At 43.9% G+C, this 14396-nt stretch overlaps 1 long non-coding RNA gene across 1 annotated transcript in view; it reads right to left on the bottom strand.

Annotated features, from left to right (window-relative positions):
- Positions 1–4974: 4974 nt before the first annotated feature.
- Positions 4975–14396, bottom strand: part of LOC132591735 (uncharacterized) — a 52944-nt gene continuing 43522 nt past the window's right edge. Inside the window, exon 3 of the long non-coding RNA XR_009557161.2 lies at positions 4975–6425. This is a non-coding gene — a long non-coding RNA (uncharacterized LOC132591735). The remainder of the gene's footprint in view (positions 6426–14396) is intronic.

Genomic DNA, 14396 nt, shown 5'->3' with positions numbered 1-14396 from the left:
GCTTTCCTCTTTTAGAGAAGAGCCAGATGCAGAGAGGGAGGGAGGGAGGGAGGGAGAAGAACACCTCGATCAAGCTTTAGGCAGCTAGGCTGGTGTTTGGTGGCAAATGGCAGTCACATGAATTTGTGCTTGGGATGAAATTGCCATCATGCAGCGAAACATGTAAATCAGGAACTTGGGAATCTGTGAATCAGCTATGGGACTTCTAAGGTTTGTAAAAATGAGGAAGAGTGTGTCAACATTTGGAAATGCCCTTCTCTTTCCAAACCAATGGGACAGCCCATTTCCTGTCGCTGATTGCTTCAAGCTGTCAATGAATGTCTTAAGAAGTTAGTCAGCTTGGTAGGCGGGCCTGGACTTGCATTATGCCAAAATTAATTAAAAACAAAATATGGATCAATACCAGGAAAGCTACCTTTCCCAGGAGCAACACCCTGACATTTAGTTAATGTTCTTTTTAAAAAACAACAGCAACACCACAACCCTTTGTTTTATTCAACAAGATTTATATACCACTTACTCAACAGAAGACCTCTAAGCAGTTTAACACAGATTCTGTGTGCTCCCCTCCTCCAGCACTAGGGAGCACATCTGCCCTGACTGCTTGAAGAAGAGAGGCTATACATTGCCATGACCCTCACTGCAGCAGCATCATTTCCCCTGTGGCAGGGCTATCTCAACTCCTATGCATTAGGATTTTGTCCCAGGAATGCTGATTCCTTGTTAGCACAATTTGAACAATTGCCAACAAATCTCCCCATGCACTTTCCCAGAACTCCTCAGGAAAAGACGTTCTTCCATGGAAGTGATTTTTGTAACTTCCTCCTGGTGGTAGTGAGAGTCTGGTTTCTACACTCTGCATAGGTCAGGGTATAAACTTTACCAAACCCTATGAATAAGGCTCACAGGGTCTTACAAAGGGCATGGTTCTCCTGCCTTGTTTACACTGCAAGCAGACTGAGCTCTTGTTTGAATTGTGCAAAAGGAGAAGAGCATTGTAACAATGCAGACGAAGCCTCTGCCTTACTTCCTGCTTTCAGTTTTTTTGCTTTTTAAAAATCCTGCCACTCCATCAAAGCATCCAAAATCTATTTGTCGATTCCACTTACTGTTTCCCTTTCTTGGGACTTTAAGAGAATAAAAAAAAAACCTAGGTCATTTAATATTTATTTTTAATGACTGAAACAGTAACCCTTCAACTGCAAATTGCTTGGCTCAGATCCCCATGAAATTTGACAAAAGCAAAACTAAGCGGTCAGGGAAGAGTTGTGCCCCATTTAATGCATCATGTTGATGGTACACAGGACATCAGATTTTGGTGACTGGACCAGACACATGACTAAGTGCTTGGCTCCCTCCACCTCTGTGGGTTTCTAATGTGATTGATGCCACTGGATCCACAAAGCCTCCAAAGAAATTATCTACAGAATTACAGAGAGAAACTGTGAAGTTCATTGTAGACCAACCCCTAGTTCAATGCAGGATGCAATTAAAGCATCATTGACAGAGGACAACCAAATCTCATTTTAAACACCTCCAGAAAAGAGGAGTGTGCCACCTTCCTTGCACAGTCTGCTCCACTGTAAAACAGCACTTACCACTGAGGTCACACACCATAGATTTAAATGCATGGCTTCTCCCCAAAAGATCATGGGAACTGAAGTTTCCCCTCCCACAGAGCTACAACTCCCAGTTCCCAGGATTCTTTGGGATAAGCCATGTCCTTTAAATTCATGGGTCCAGTTAGGTCTGAAAATGCTGAAGATTTCCATCATAGATCATGAGGAGCCATTTCATATGGAGTCCAATCAATGGTTCTTCTAACTCAGTACTACTGAACTGCCCCCATAGTTCAGATCTTCAGGTTTTCCCAGCCAGTAGCATTTCCCAGCTGTGGAGATGTTAGATGGAGATATGAAGGTTCAGATCTGGGGCTTCCTCTACTTTTGACTCCACTTCTTGATCTTTTTAGCAAGAAGCGAGGGAAACATGCACAGCAGCACAAATCTAGCATTTCTGCAAGTGACAGTGTGTTTTCTTGAGAAAATAAAAATATAACTGTAAATATAAACTCCAAACTAAAAAAAGCTAGGCAAGAGCTTTATTTTGCCCCATAAGTTAACATTTTCCAGTTCTTGTGAAAATTCATCTGTTTTTAGCAATGTCTTGTGTGAGCCTATCATCCTGCAGCTGTTGGGGCCCCATGCATCTGACTCAGTGCTTACTACAAGAAACTCCATATTTGATGGATGAGTTGAATGATAGAGAAATCAGGGACAAAGGAAGTCCTCTGTTAAAATGCTGCTACTCTTCACCAGCAGCTAGGAAGCATGCATACTTGTTATTGCCTGGCTGATATAGGAAGCCCACTCCAACTCTTGTGCTGCAATCCAAACTATTCATACTGACACTGTCTATTTGTTCCTTGCGATGGCAACATACAGCCATCAAAGTCTAAATAGCTCCATGATTGATTAACTCACACTGTCATTATTCCCTGATTAATCGCTGCTTTTTTAAAACTGATCACCATCACCCATAATCTCTCAACAAAACCAGGACCCAGCAGAGAAACAGATGATGAAGAATTCCCTCAGATGAGAGGTTGTGATGGCAATTGTGAATCTTCACTTTCCAATAAAAATAGGCAGTTAATGGGCTATGGTAGTCAAAGAGAACCTGTGCCCCCCTGATGTTGCTGAATTACAACTCCCACCATCCTTCCCATTATGTTGGTTGAGGATGATGGGAATTGGAGTCCAACAACATTGGGGGGGGGCACAGGTTCCTCAGTCTGTGACAGTCCTTATTCTCCTGCACCAGGTTACACCTGCAAAAATTAAGAAAATGTGAGAATTGCTTCAAGTGCATTGCTGCATATTGGTGGTATAAGCACTTGAAAAACACATAAATAGATACATTTGAAAAGGGAAGGTATTTGATTCTCATTTTTTAAAACAAACAAACAAACAAACAAACAAACAAACCACAACTTTCCATCCAGATGAACTGACCTGCCCACCCTATCTCCCCAGGTAGAGAACATCAGAGCCCAACCAATGAGACATAATAAGCCAGGCTCCAAAGAGTGTAACCGAAGGAACTGAAGTCTGGTGAGAAAGACTGAGTGATACTGGAATAAGAGAGTACAGGATGGTACAAGGATGCCCACAAGCCCATCAAAGGGTGGCATGGAGAATCCCTCTATTGGGTCAATAGCAATATAGTGAGAGGTTTGAAAAGCAAAGCCAGTACTTAAAAAAAAGAAAAGAAAAGAAAGTACAAATGGCACAAAGTGTTCTTTAAAGACGGAAGTAGATGCTGTTTGCCTCTTCCTGAGATAACGGGCATTTATTGCAGTATTTCTCAGAAGATTTTTTTGAATACCCATCTCATAAAAAATGCTATCTTGGGAGCACAGCCAATGAACTTGTTTTGTCAGGGCTGTGCAGAGGAGCTAATATTTGTACTGTATTTGTTGTCAGGTTGCTGTAATGTAGAACGTGGGGGTGGAGCTGGTGGGAAGCTAAGCAGTTCTTTTGCCCTTTCCCCAGCTTCCACTCCCTGCTGTCCAGCTTCTGCACATACTGCTGCTTCTGTTCCTGCTGCCTCTGCAAGATCAAGTTTTCTGGTGCACATGGAATGCTGGTGCACATGGAACTCTGGCGGTGTCAGTAGCTTGCCCACCGCAGGAGCCGGCAACCCATGCTACGCCACTGAGTGCAGCAGATTCCTGCTGAAAGTGACCCATAGGAACCAACCCCTAGCAGCTGAGGCCCTTTCGGCCCCCACCCAATAATATATTTGAGGAGACCGCCGCCCCCCCCCAAGGTTGATGGGCATTGCCATTCCAATGGTCTGCATGTACAGTGCCATGTGATTGATTATGCAGGGCAGGGCTTACCTGGACACCCCCCCCCCAGATTTTATTCAAGTTGGCACCCCTGCCAGTGCTTGTCAGCTGGCCATCTTGATCCTGGAGTGAAAAGGAAGAGGTGAAAAAATTGGGAGTGCACTTAGAACATGCTCCTGACTCTTTGCTTTGAAGTTGGTGTTAGGTTTTTCAACAGTTGGGTCATAAGAACATAAGAAATAACACCATTACCTGTCAGAGAAAGCATGTGAAAAATTATCACCCTGTGTCACAACCAAATCTCAGGCCCCTCTGCCTTAAACACTTCTTACTTAGACATGCTGGGTTAGGTGTCCTACATTGCATATGACAGTCCTCAGTTTGAAGGATCGTCAGAGAACCAGACAGAGACTGGTTTAAAGATAAAGAACCATAAACAATTTGGGACCAGGATACCTTATAACAAATCACTACCTGCAGTACAGACCAAGTAGATCTTATAAGATCTTCTATGGAGACCCTGTTATTCCACAACCACTGGATTGTCAATTCTCACTTTGTGACAAAGTGGAAACAGGCCTTTTTGGTGATAGCATCCATGCCCCAGCATGCCCTCCCAATTCATGAAGTGGTGGCAGTATTAACTTTTAAATACCACTTAAGACCCAATGGAAGGGATTCACCTAATCAGTTCCATCAGTGGAAACCCTCCACTAGGACTTCTGCTTGCACAATGTGGATTCTCCCAACTCTTCTCCCTACGCTTTCCGTGTCCCCCAAAATTGGCTTGGGGGGGTGAGTCAGGAGAATCCCAGAACAGTGCCTTGCTTGCACAGGCTGAAGGATTGGAAGAGCACAATGTTGAATTCCTTCCTCTGTGTTTGCCCTTGGTTTCCTGGACTTCAACCCTTAATTTTTCATATTTTTTTGTTTTCTATATTGCTCGGTTATATTTGTGATATACAGTTTGAAAAATGAACCTGTGAGACATTATACGAAAACCAAACAACAACATATTGGCTGTTATTTTTCCACCTGACAAAAATGATCCTCCATTGCACCAGATTCGCCATCCTCCTCCTGCCCAGCTTCCCCAATCTAACTCAGCACGAACACTTGTATTTCTGTATCTTTTCCTTTATTACAATGTCTTGGTCAATAAATTTTTTCATCCGTATGGCCTATCACCTGTTTCCACAGTCCTGGTCTTCTGTGACTGAATGGTGACAATCTGTGCAGTGGTTTCATTTTTTTAACATGGTAACAAATGGGAATTAAATTGAGGCCAGCAAGCTCATTTTCGATCTCAGCCGCCGCCGTAATAAGATTTCAGAGGGCGTCTCACCCATCGGCTCTTCACAGCAGCTGTCTGTTTCCACTTGGAAAATGCTGTCCACTCACTCTCCTCCTGCTGCTGCTGTCTCTCCTGCATGCTTTTCCTGGCCTACTTGAAAGAGCCTTTGTATTTTCAAAGTCCTTATGGAAAAGCACAGATAGCTACTTGAGTGTTCTCTTTTCTTGTTTATCTGAATCCATCAGGCAGAGAGGCCTGATTCTCCATGTACTACCCCCCGGCAGTGGAAGGTGGCTGGCTGCTAATTTGTGTCAGCAAACTAAAGATCAGGATCCGGCCCCAAGCACTCATTCTGCACCAGCTTCTCAGAGAAGTAACAGCACAGCCCATAGCAGCCAGCCTGAATTTCTCCACTGACGCTTTAGTGCCAGGTCAGCAGGGACTCACACTAATATTATAAATTTTGTGGTTTAAGGTAGAAGCATTAGTGGCACCAGAGAGCTTAAAGCAAGCTCAGAAAGAGTATTTGGAGACCGGGACAGGCTGGACACCTGAGAGAAGACAGTGGTGTCCATGTGCTGAAAGAAAGGGATCCCTTAGCACAGTGTTTCTCAACCTTTTTTGGGCCAAGGCACACTTGTTCCATGAAAAAAATCATGAGGCACACCACCATTAAAAAAGTTAAAAAATTTAACTCTGTGCCGCCCTATATTGACTATATAATTATGACTGTAAGAAACACTTGCCAATTGCTGTGTTGGTTGCAATCTCCTGTAATAAGGCTTCACAAGCCGCTGATTTCTCTGCCAGCACAATCCTTTGCTCAGCAAGTTTCAGGTTGAGCTCATCCAGCCAGCTTCTTTAAGTTTGTCTAAAACCACCCTCCCGTGGTGGTGGCTAGTGTGCCGCGGAACAGCGGTTGAGAAACGCTGCCTTAGCAGAGCAGAGGGAGGAAAGCAATTTTTGGCAATTTTCCATATCCACTGAAGCCACAAGCGCATTTCCTAAATCAGTTTCACAGGATTGGGAGACCCAATGGAACAGATCTGAAATGGACTGGAGGAAGCTGGAGGTATCGCCAATTATTTCAATTCTGCTTTCAATTCTGATGATGGATTCTTCCCAGAAGTGGATTGACACCATGAGATACCACCCAGTGAGCTGAATGACTCATCCAGTGGAAGCTAAGGGCCTCTCTCTGCATCCTTTTTATGATGATTTGTGCTTCTGATGGCATTGGGGTGGTTATACGTGATCCTTCTTTCAGCAGTGTTGCATCTGCAAAAGGTTTAGGACAGACATACTGATTTGCTTTGTCCCATAGCTTCCTGCTGAAATCATATAACTTTTCATACCACAAAAGTTCTGATTTCTGTTTCTGTGTTGTTATGCTTTTGTTGTGCAGCAATGGTGCAATAACATCAGTGAAGCATCACAGAACAACTAAATAAAGTGGAATGATTTGTGGATACTCCAGTATAAATCCACCACTCATACATTACGATTGCATCAATGGCATGTTGCAAAACAACAACAGTCCAGCAACCTGGAGGGCCCCAGAATTAAGACATTCACTTGGCCCAATAATGTAAGTTCAATTCCAGTCTCTTGAGTCAGTGTAAGAGAACCACAGCAATTGCAGTACTCCTTGTCTGGGCAGTTTATTCTGTACCTGAGAGGCTTAGCCACTCAGGACCTTTACAAATACATAATTAAAGCGAAACAAATACACAACTATCACTCATTTGTTGTATGACATTCTGATGTCTTTTTTCAGTGACATTTTTGCCTTTCAATGATTCCTTCCCCATCCCAATTCCACCACCCTCTGCATGTTGCAAACAGCAAAATATTTTGGTTACAGGTAGGTAGCCGTGTTGGTCTGGATCGAAGTAAAATAAAAAAATTCCTTCAGTAGCACCTTAAAGACCAACTAAGTTTTTATTTTGGTATGAGCTTTCGTGTGCATGCACACTTCTTCAGATACAGTGAAATGGAAGTTTCCAGGCACTTATGTAGAGAAGGGGTGGGGAGGGGTGGGGATGGGGAGGGGGGATCACTCAGAAGGGTGGTGGAAATGGGTGATTGACTGACTGATAGCTGTTGATGACCGCAAACGACTGCAAATGGTTTTGCATGAAAAAGCAAGGGTTGAGATGGCTGAAGATCGCTTATCATGTATAATGAGATAAAAATCCGATATCTCTGTTCAAACCAGGTCCCTCCATGGTTTTGAGCTTGGTGATAAGAGCAATACAGATGAGGGTGATGAACCTGACAAGGGACTTATCACCTGACTTGGTGATAAGAGCAATACAGATGAGGGTGATGAACCTGACAAGCAAAATATTTTGTTACTGGGACAATGCAATTCTCTCCTAGAAAGTGGGATCACTGCAATGTGCAATGGTTGCTCCAGTGTCATGGACACCTTTGGGAGAGCACCATGATGTCATTGAAAACAAATAAGGCAACTTCCAAATCCCAAACTTCCCCATGACACCAGACTTACACAGGAGCTAAAACTGACCAATTTCACAGCAAAATGAAAACAAAGTCCCTTGTCAGGTTCATCACCCTCATCTGTATTGCTCTATGTATTTTTATTTACACAGAAGCATACTACTCTAAAGGCAGGATTTCCTGGCAGGGATGAGATCCTGCCTTCTAGTTCCCACTTTGGAAGGTAAGTTTTCTCCCTTTCATCGACTGCCAAATATCTAGTGTGTGTATATCTGTGAAATAGCATGGCTATCACCACTGTAGCAAGCTGACTCCACATCTGCTACACATAGGGCTGGATACTGCCCCCTTGACTGTGAATTATGGCTTGCAGGGCTATTCTGCAAAGCCTACAGAGCTGTTGTTGAGAGCATGTTTTGAACCGATCGTTTGGATAAGCCTTCAGTCAGTGGCTACACTGCATTACTTAACAGAAGTCATTTGAAGCTGGAGCTCTCGCTGTTGGGAGATTCATTCCCCATGTGAAGTTATAGGATTGTTGTCTGTCATATGACTGTATGTGTTTTCATTCCACAGAGTGGAAGTGATGTAGACAGGATGTTTGTCTTACAGTGTTCCTAAGTGGGACTCTTGTTCCTTTGCTCTTTCTCTTTGCTGTGTGAAGCTACAGAGAGAGGGAGCCATGATGATGAGCTCCAAGTGTGTTTATATGTAAATAAACTAGCTTAGCTAAGATGCTGTGCTACTGAGGACTGTTACGCAACTGCGCAACCGCTGCGGATCCCTAAAGTGTGCTGGTGTTGTCTGGCACCAGTCGCTGTGATGTCTGGGCTCAGGCCCGGCTCTAGGTGCAGTCACGGTAGCGCGGGGCACCAGGACGCCAGGCTGGCAGGGGGGCGCTGCACAGTGAAGCCGTGCGGAAGCCGTACTGCGAGGGTGGGGGCGCCGGAGCGTTCTCTGCGCCTCAGCGCCAGGGCGCCCAACCTGCTCGAGATGGCCCTGTTCGGGCTGGAGAATGCGAACGATCGCCCAGGAGGAGGAGAACATGCCAGCCGAGCATGTGTCTCTGCCAGGGTCCTACTCGTAAGTAGGCCTTTTCCTGACACTCGCAAGCTAAGATTGGTTCTTCATGGGAAATTATTTCTCAGGCCCCAGCAAGATGTGAACAATTTTCAGGGCAAGTTAGATGATTCAGTTCTGACTGATGCCAACTCATTAGCTCTCTCCCCTTTAGCTGTTTCACAGATACAGACCCACAGTGGGGTAATGTTATACAAATAATATAAGTCTCAGTGTGTAAGATGTGCTATTAGGAAAAACATTTTCCTTTAAGGTAGCTTTTGTCTGATGGTACAACAGATTGTACCGAGACTAGGAAGAGTAAATGTTGTAGGAACTCAATTGCCCCCCTCTATTTTTAAGTACAGTGAAACCTTGGTTGTTGAATGCTTCGAAAGTCAAATGTTTTGGCTTTCGAACACCGACAACCTGGAAGTGAATGCTTCCATTTTAGAATGTGCCTTGGAAGTCGAACGGTGCATTTCTCCATTTTCTCCATTGCAATTGCTGACTGGCAATTGTGCCTTGGTTGTTGAACATTTCAAAAGTCGAACGGTCTTCCGGAATGGATTATGTCCGACAACTGAGATTCCACTGTATAGGCCATGTACTATAATCACATGGAGAAAGATCAGTGCAAAATGAGCTGTACACTTTCCCCAACAGCCATAAACTCAGAGATAGAATGTCATGCACGACGACCCCATTCATCCACTGACCTTTCTCCCTGTGGTCATGTACGTGTGCATAGCCTCAAACGGAGTGTCTGAAATGGCATGGAATTAAAGTGCAGAGCCAAACACGAGAGGATCCTTCTGAAGAGGACGTGCAAAGGTGAATTTTATTAAGTTCACTCACTTTAAGGTAGTCTCATTTTAATGCATGTGAAAATGTGGTGTGTATATGTGAGAGAATAGGGATTATGGCTTTTGGCTCCACCCCACCAGCCACTTTCTCTCGAGGAAATGCAGGGGGAAATCCTCCATCTCTGAAGTAAAGGATAGGACAGGTGCTGTATTATTGCTCTGCAAAGAGGATCCAAGTTGTCTCAAGAAATAAAACCCTACATTGACTAGAATATATGTTTGTTTTAAAAATGAGTGCTTTTCTATACCACATCCATAATAAAGTATTCATAAGTGGCATGTAGAAGAATAAAATGTCAGTTGTGAAAATACCTTCTGGAGTTGGTGCACCTCAAAAACAATATTGTAGAGTTTAAAAAGCTGCTGAAAAAGGCACCCAAAACAACCCAGGGACTAGAGCAACTCCCCTAGAAGGAAAAGTAACAACATTGGGGGACTGTGCTGCTGGACTCAGGTCCAGGCTTCTCATAGGCATCTGGTTGGCCACTGAGAGAACAGGAGGCTGGACAAGGTGGACCGCTGGTCTCATCCAGCAAGGATGTTCTTAAGTTTTATTTTACATAAAAATTTAAAGGAACACACCATAATAAATGTTCTTTTATTGTGCCTTGCTGCCTAATTAACTAATCATTTATACAGTTTTGATTGTTTGCACATAAAGTTGCTGAATTTTACAAAAGTACTGTTTATGTTCTCATAACAGCTGTCTGAATAGCTGGACTCTCTGGTGAACTGATGTTTTTTTTTTGAGGGGGGGAATCTTTTGTTGTTGTTACATCTGCTGGTGGTGGAAACCTAGAGTATTAAAATCTTAGATCATTGTTTGATTAAACCATCTCACTTTATTTACACCAAAGATCTTTGGGAAGCTAATTCTGCTTCATAATTTATTTACTGCTCATTGGATATGGATTTATTCAGACTATCAACAACATGAAATGTTTGATTTCTTTTTAAAGCAACAGCTGTACATAAAATCAATCTGGGTGTTAAGCAGGAAAGAAAATAAAGTTCTGCTCTCTAGGTTGTACGGGGATTTATATCCCCAGCAGTTACTTGGGTCTGTTTTGGAAATGATGAATTGTTCAAAAGGAGAAGCATTTCATAAGAACATATGAAGAGTCTGCTGGATCAGGCCAATGGCTCATCTAGTCCAGCATCCTGTTCTCGCAGTGGCCAACAAGATGCCCATGGGAAACCCACAAGCAGGATCCGAGCACTCTGCTCTCCTGGGTATTCTAGCAACTGGTATTCAGAAGCATTACTGCATCTGACTGTGGAAGCAGAGAATGGCCTTCATGTCTAGTAGCCACTGATATCCTTATTCTCTAATGGGCCTTAGAAAGCACTGCTAATAACAAGGCCAGTGGAAGTGATGATATTCCAGCTGAACTATTTAAAATTTTAAAAGATGATGCTGTTAAGGTGCTACACCCAATATGCCAGCAAGTTTGGAAAACTCAGCAATGGCCAGAGGATTGGAGAAGATCAGTCTACATCCCAATTCCAAAGAAGGGCAGTGCCAAAGAATGCTCCAACTACCGCACAATTGCGCTCATTTCACACGCTAGCAAGGTTATGCTTAAAATTCTACAAGGCAGGCTTAGGCAGTATGTGGACCGAGAACTCCCAGAAGTGCAAGCTGGATTTCGAAAGGGCAGAGGAACCAGAGACCAAATAGCAAACATGCGCTGGATTATGGAGAAAGCTAGAGAGTTCCAGAAAAACGTCTACTTCTGCTTCATTGACTATGCAAAAGCCTTTGACTGTGTCGACCACAGCAAACTATGGCAAGTTCTTAAAGAAATGGGAGTGCCTGATCACCTCATCTGTCTCCTGAGAAATCTCTATGTGAGACAAGAAGCTACAGTTAGAACTGGATATGGAACAACTGGTTGGTTCAAAATTGGGAAAGGAGTACGACAAGGTTGTATATTGTCTCCCTGCTTATTTAACTTATATGCAGAATTCATCATGCGAAAGGCTGGACTAGATGAATCCCAAGCCGGAATTAAGATTGCCGGAAGAAATATCAACAACCTCAGATATGCAGATGACACAACCTTGATGGCAGAAAGCGAGGAGGAATTAAAGAACCTTTTAATGAGGGTGAAAGAGGAGAGCGCAAAATATGGTCTGAAGCTCAACATCAAAAAAACCAAGATCATGGCCACTGGTCCCATCACCTCCTGGCAAATAGAAGGGGAAGAAATGGAGGCAGTGAGAGATTTTACTTTCTTGGGCTCCTTGATCACTGCAGATGGTGACAGCAGTCACGAAATTAAAAGACGCCTGCTTCTTGGGAGAAAAGCAATGACAAACATAGACAGCATCTTAAAAAGCAGAGACATCACCTTGCCGACAAAGGTCCGTATAGTTAAAGCTATGGTTTTCCCAGTAGTGATGTATGGAAGTGAGAGTTGGACCATAAAGAAGGCTGATCGCCGAAGAATTGATGCTTTTGAATTATGGTGCTGGAGGAGACTCTTGAGAGTCCCATGGACTACAAGAAGATCAAACCTATCCATTCTTAAGGAAATCAGCCCTGAGTGCTCCCTGGAAGGACAGATCGTGAAGCTGAGGCTCCAATACTTTGGCCACCTCATGAGAAGAGAAGAATCCTTGGAAAAGACCCTGATGTTGGGAAAGATTGAGGGCACTAGGAGAAGGGGACGACAGAGGACAAGATGGTTGGACAGTGTTCTCGAAGCTACGAACATGAGTTTGACCAAATTGCGGGAGGCAGTGCAAGACAGGAGTGCCTGGCGTGCTATGGTCCATGGGGTCACGAAGAGTCGGACACGACTAAACGACTAAACAACAACAATAAAAAACTCTGGGTCTACAAGTAGACTGCCACACAAGATAATGCATCAGTTCCACTATATGTAGAAGCATAGGAGAGCAGCAACTAGTCTCATGGCTCTACAGCAGGGGTCAGCAACCTTTTTCAGCTGTGGGCCGGTCCACCGTCCCTCAGACCATGTGGTGGGCTGGACTATATTTTTTTGGGGGGGGGGGAATGAACAAATTCCTATGCCCCACAAATAACCCAGAGATGCAATTTAAATAAAAGCACACATTCTACTTATGTAAAAACACCAGGCAGGCCCCACAAATAACCCAGAGATGTATTTTAAATAAAAGGACACATTCCTGTTGTTGTGGCTTAGCCTGTGTGACTGCTGCCTGTTTTGGAGTTCTAAGCACAGCTAAATTTGCAATTGCTGTGTTGGCAAACTCCTGAGAATACCTCTTGGGTCCTCTTCTAATCCTCTCAGACCTGCGTGAGAGGTGCAAATCCTGTTTACTGAGATTCTCCCCTTCAGGACTTTTGGGAGAACTCTTACCAATGGTAAACAGTGGATCTAGTGCTTCAAGCACTTTCTCATCATCTGATGATGGTCTGTTAAAAACAGCATGAGTTCCTTTGTGTATGACTGTCTCCCCTGTGTCAGAGCTACTCGGGGTAGAGCCTTCAGCAAAGGAATCATCTTCACTACCACTTGTGTCAGTGTAGGAAGCATCAAAATCATTGGCACCTATGGGAAATTCATCAAGAACATATGTTTCTTGTGGCGTAGGAGTGTGTTCTACCTCTTGAGTAAGAATCACCTCATTGGAAGAAGACAACATAACTCTGTATTGACCTTCCTCAAAACCCAATAGAATGCCTTGGACTGGCTTGCCCTCAAGCGAAGCCACCCACATTTTGGTTCCAAAAACCTTAGTGTTGCTCACATCAGGCTTTTGTTGGAACAGAATCTCATAAGGAGAACGCTTCTGTCCTTTAGGAACCTGTCTGAGCCACTGGTAAAGGAAAAATGAGATGCTTTCAGCCCACAGTTGTTCAGACAATCCTGAACTCAGCAGTTGCGCTTGCATGCCTGCTTCTAACTCAGTGTTAACCTTAACACATAAGCTTTTGTCCCAAGCTGCCTGGCTCTTGGCAAACTTGTGGTGAATGCCTTTGTCATCAAAAAAAGCTTGAAATTCCTGTGAAGTAAAAAGAGGAATGTCATTGGTTAACAAACACTCAATTTTACAACCATGTTTCAGTTCAACCTTAGCATGAAATTCAGAAAATTTCACAATAGCCTGCTGAGGCTTTTGCAGAGGATAAAACCACGTATATTTAGAGAAGTGGTCAGTTATCAGAAGATAATATTTGGCCTTGCCAAGGGACTTCGGCATAGGACCAAAAACACCAGCAGAAACGATCTGGAAACAACGTGTTAGACCTTTCTTGCTTGGTTGCTTCTTTGCCTCCTTAGGCTCCTCTGGACCTGTCAAACAATCATCAACAACATTAAAGCATGCATCACTTTTATCATAAGACAGCCTAAAAAGGTTATCTTTGTCTCTGTGTCCCGTCAAAAGAACTTCTCCATCTTTAGAAATCACACAGGTGCCCCTGTGAAAACACAGCTCAAACCCCTTCTCATCAATTTGAGAAACACTGAAAAGGTTTTGCTTCAGCTCTGGAACAAGATACACATTACTGATACTCAAATTTAGAGATTTCAGAAAAATAGTTCCTTTTCCAATGGATTTCAAGGAATTGCCATCTGCCTGTGACACGATGGAGTCCAGCTTCTCGAAAGTCTGGAACAGTCTTTTGTCGTTCACCAGATGGTGCGAAGATCCCGAATCTATGATCAGATAAGACCCGTCGTCGTCTTGGTCATCAAGCTGAGTGAGCATTACAAGCATTTTGCGTGCTGTAGGGCCCTTGCTGCTGCCGCTGCCGCCGCCGCTGCTGCCGCTACCGCCGCTGCCTCGCCCCTTAGGCCCAGAAGCCTGTTGTTGACTTCCTGAGTCCTTCTGGGGTCGTCTGCATGTCTTGGCTGTGTGCCCAGGA

The sequence above is a fragment of the Zootoca vivipara genome, chromosome 2 (assembly GCF_965207765.1).
Source record: "Zootoca vivipara chromosome 2, rZooViv2.hap1.1, whole genome shotgun sequence".
Lineage (NCBI taxonomy): Eukaryota > Metazoa > Chordata > Lepidosauria > Squamata > Lacertidae > Zootoca > Zootoca vivipara.
Note: the sequence above shows the minus strand (reverse complement) of the source record. Positions and strands in the feature narration are given on the sequence as shown.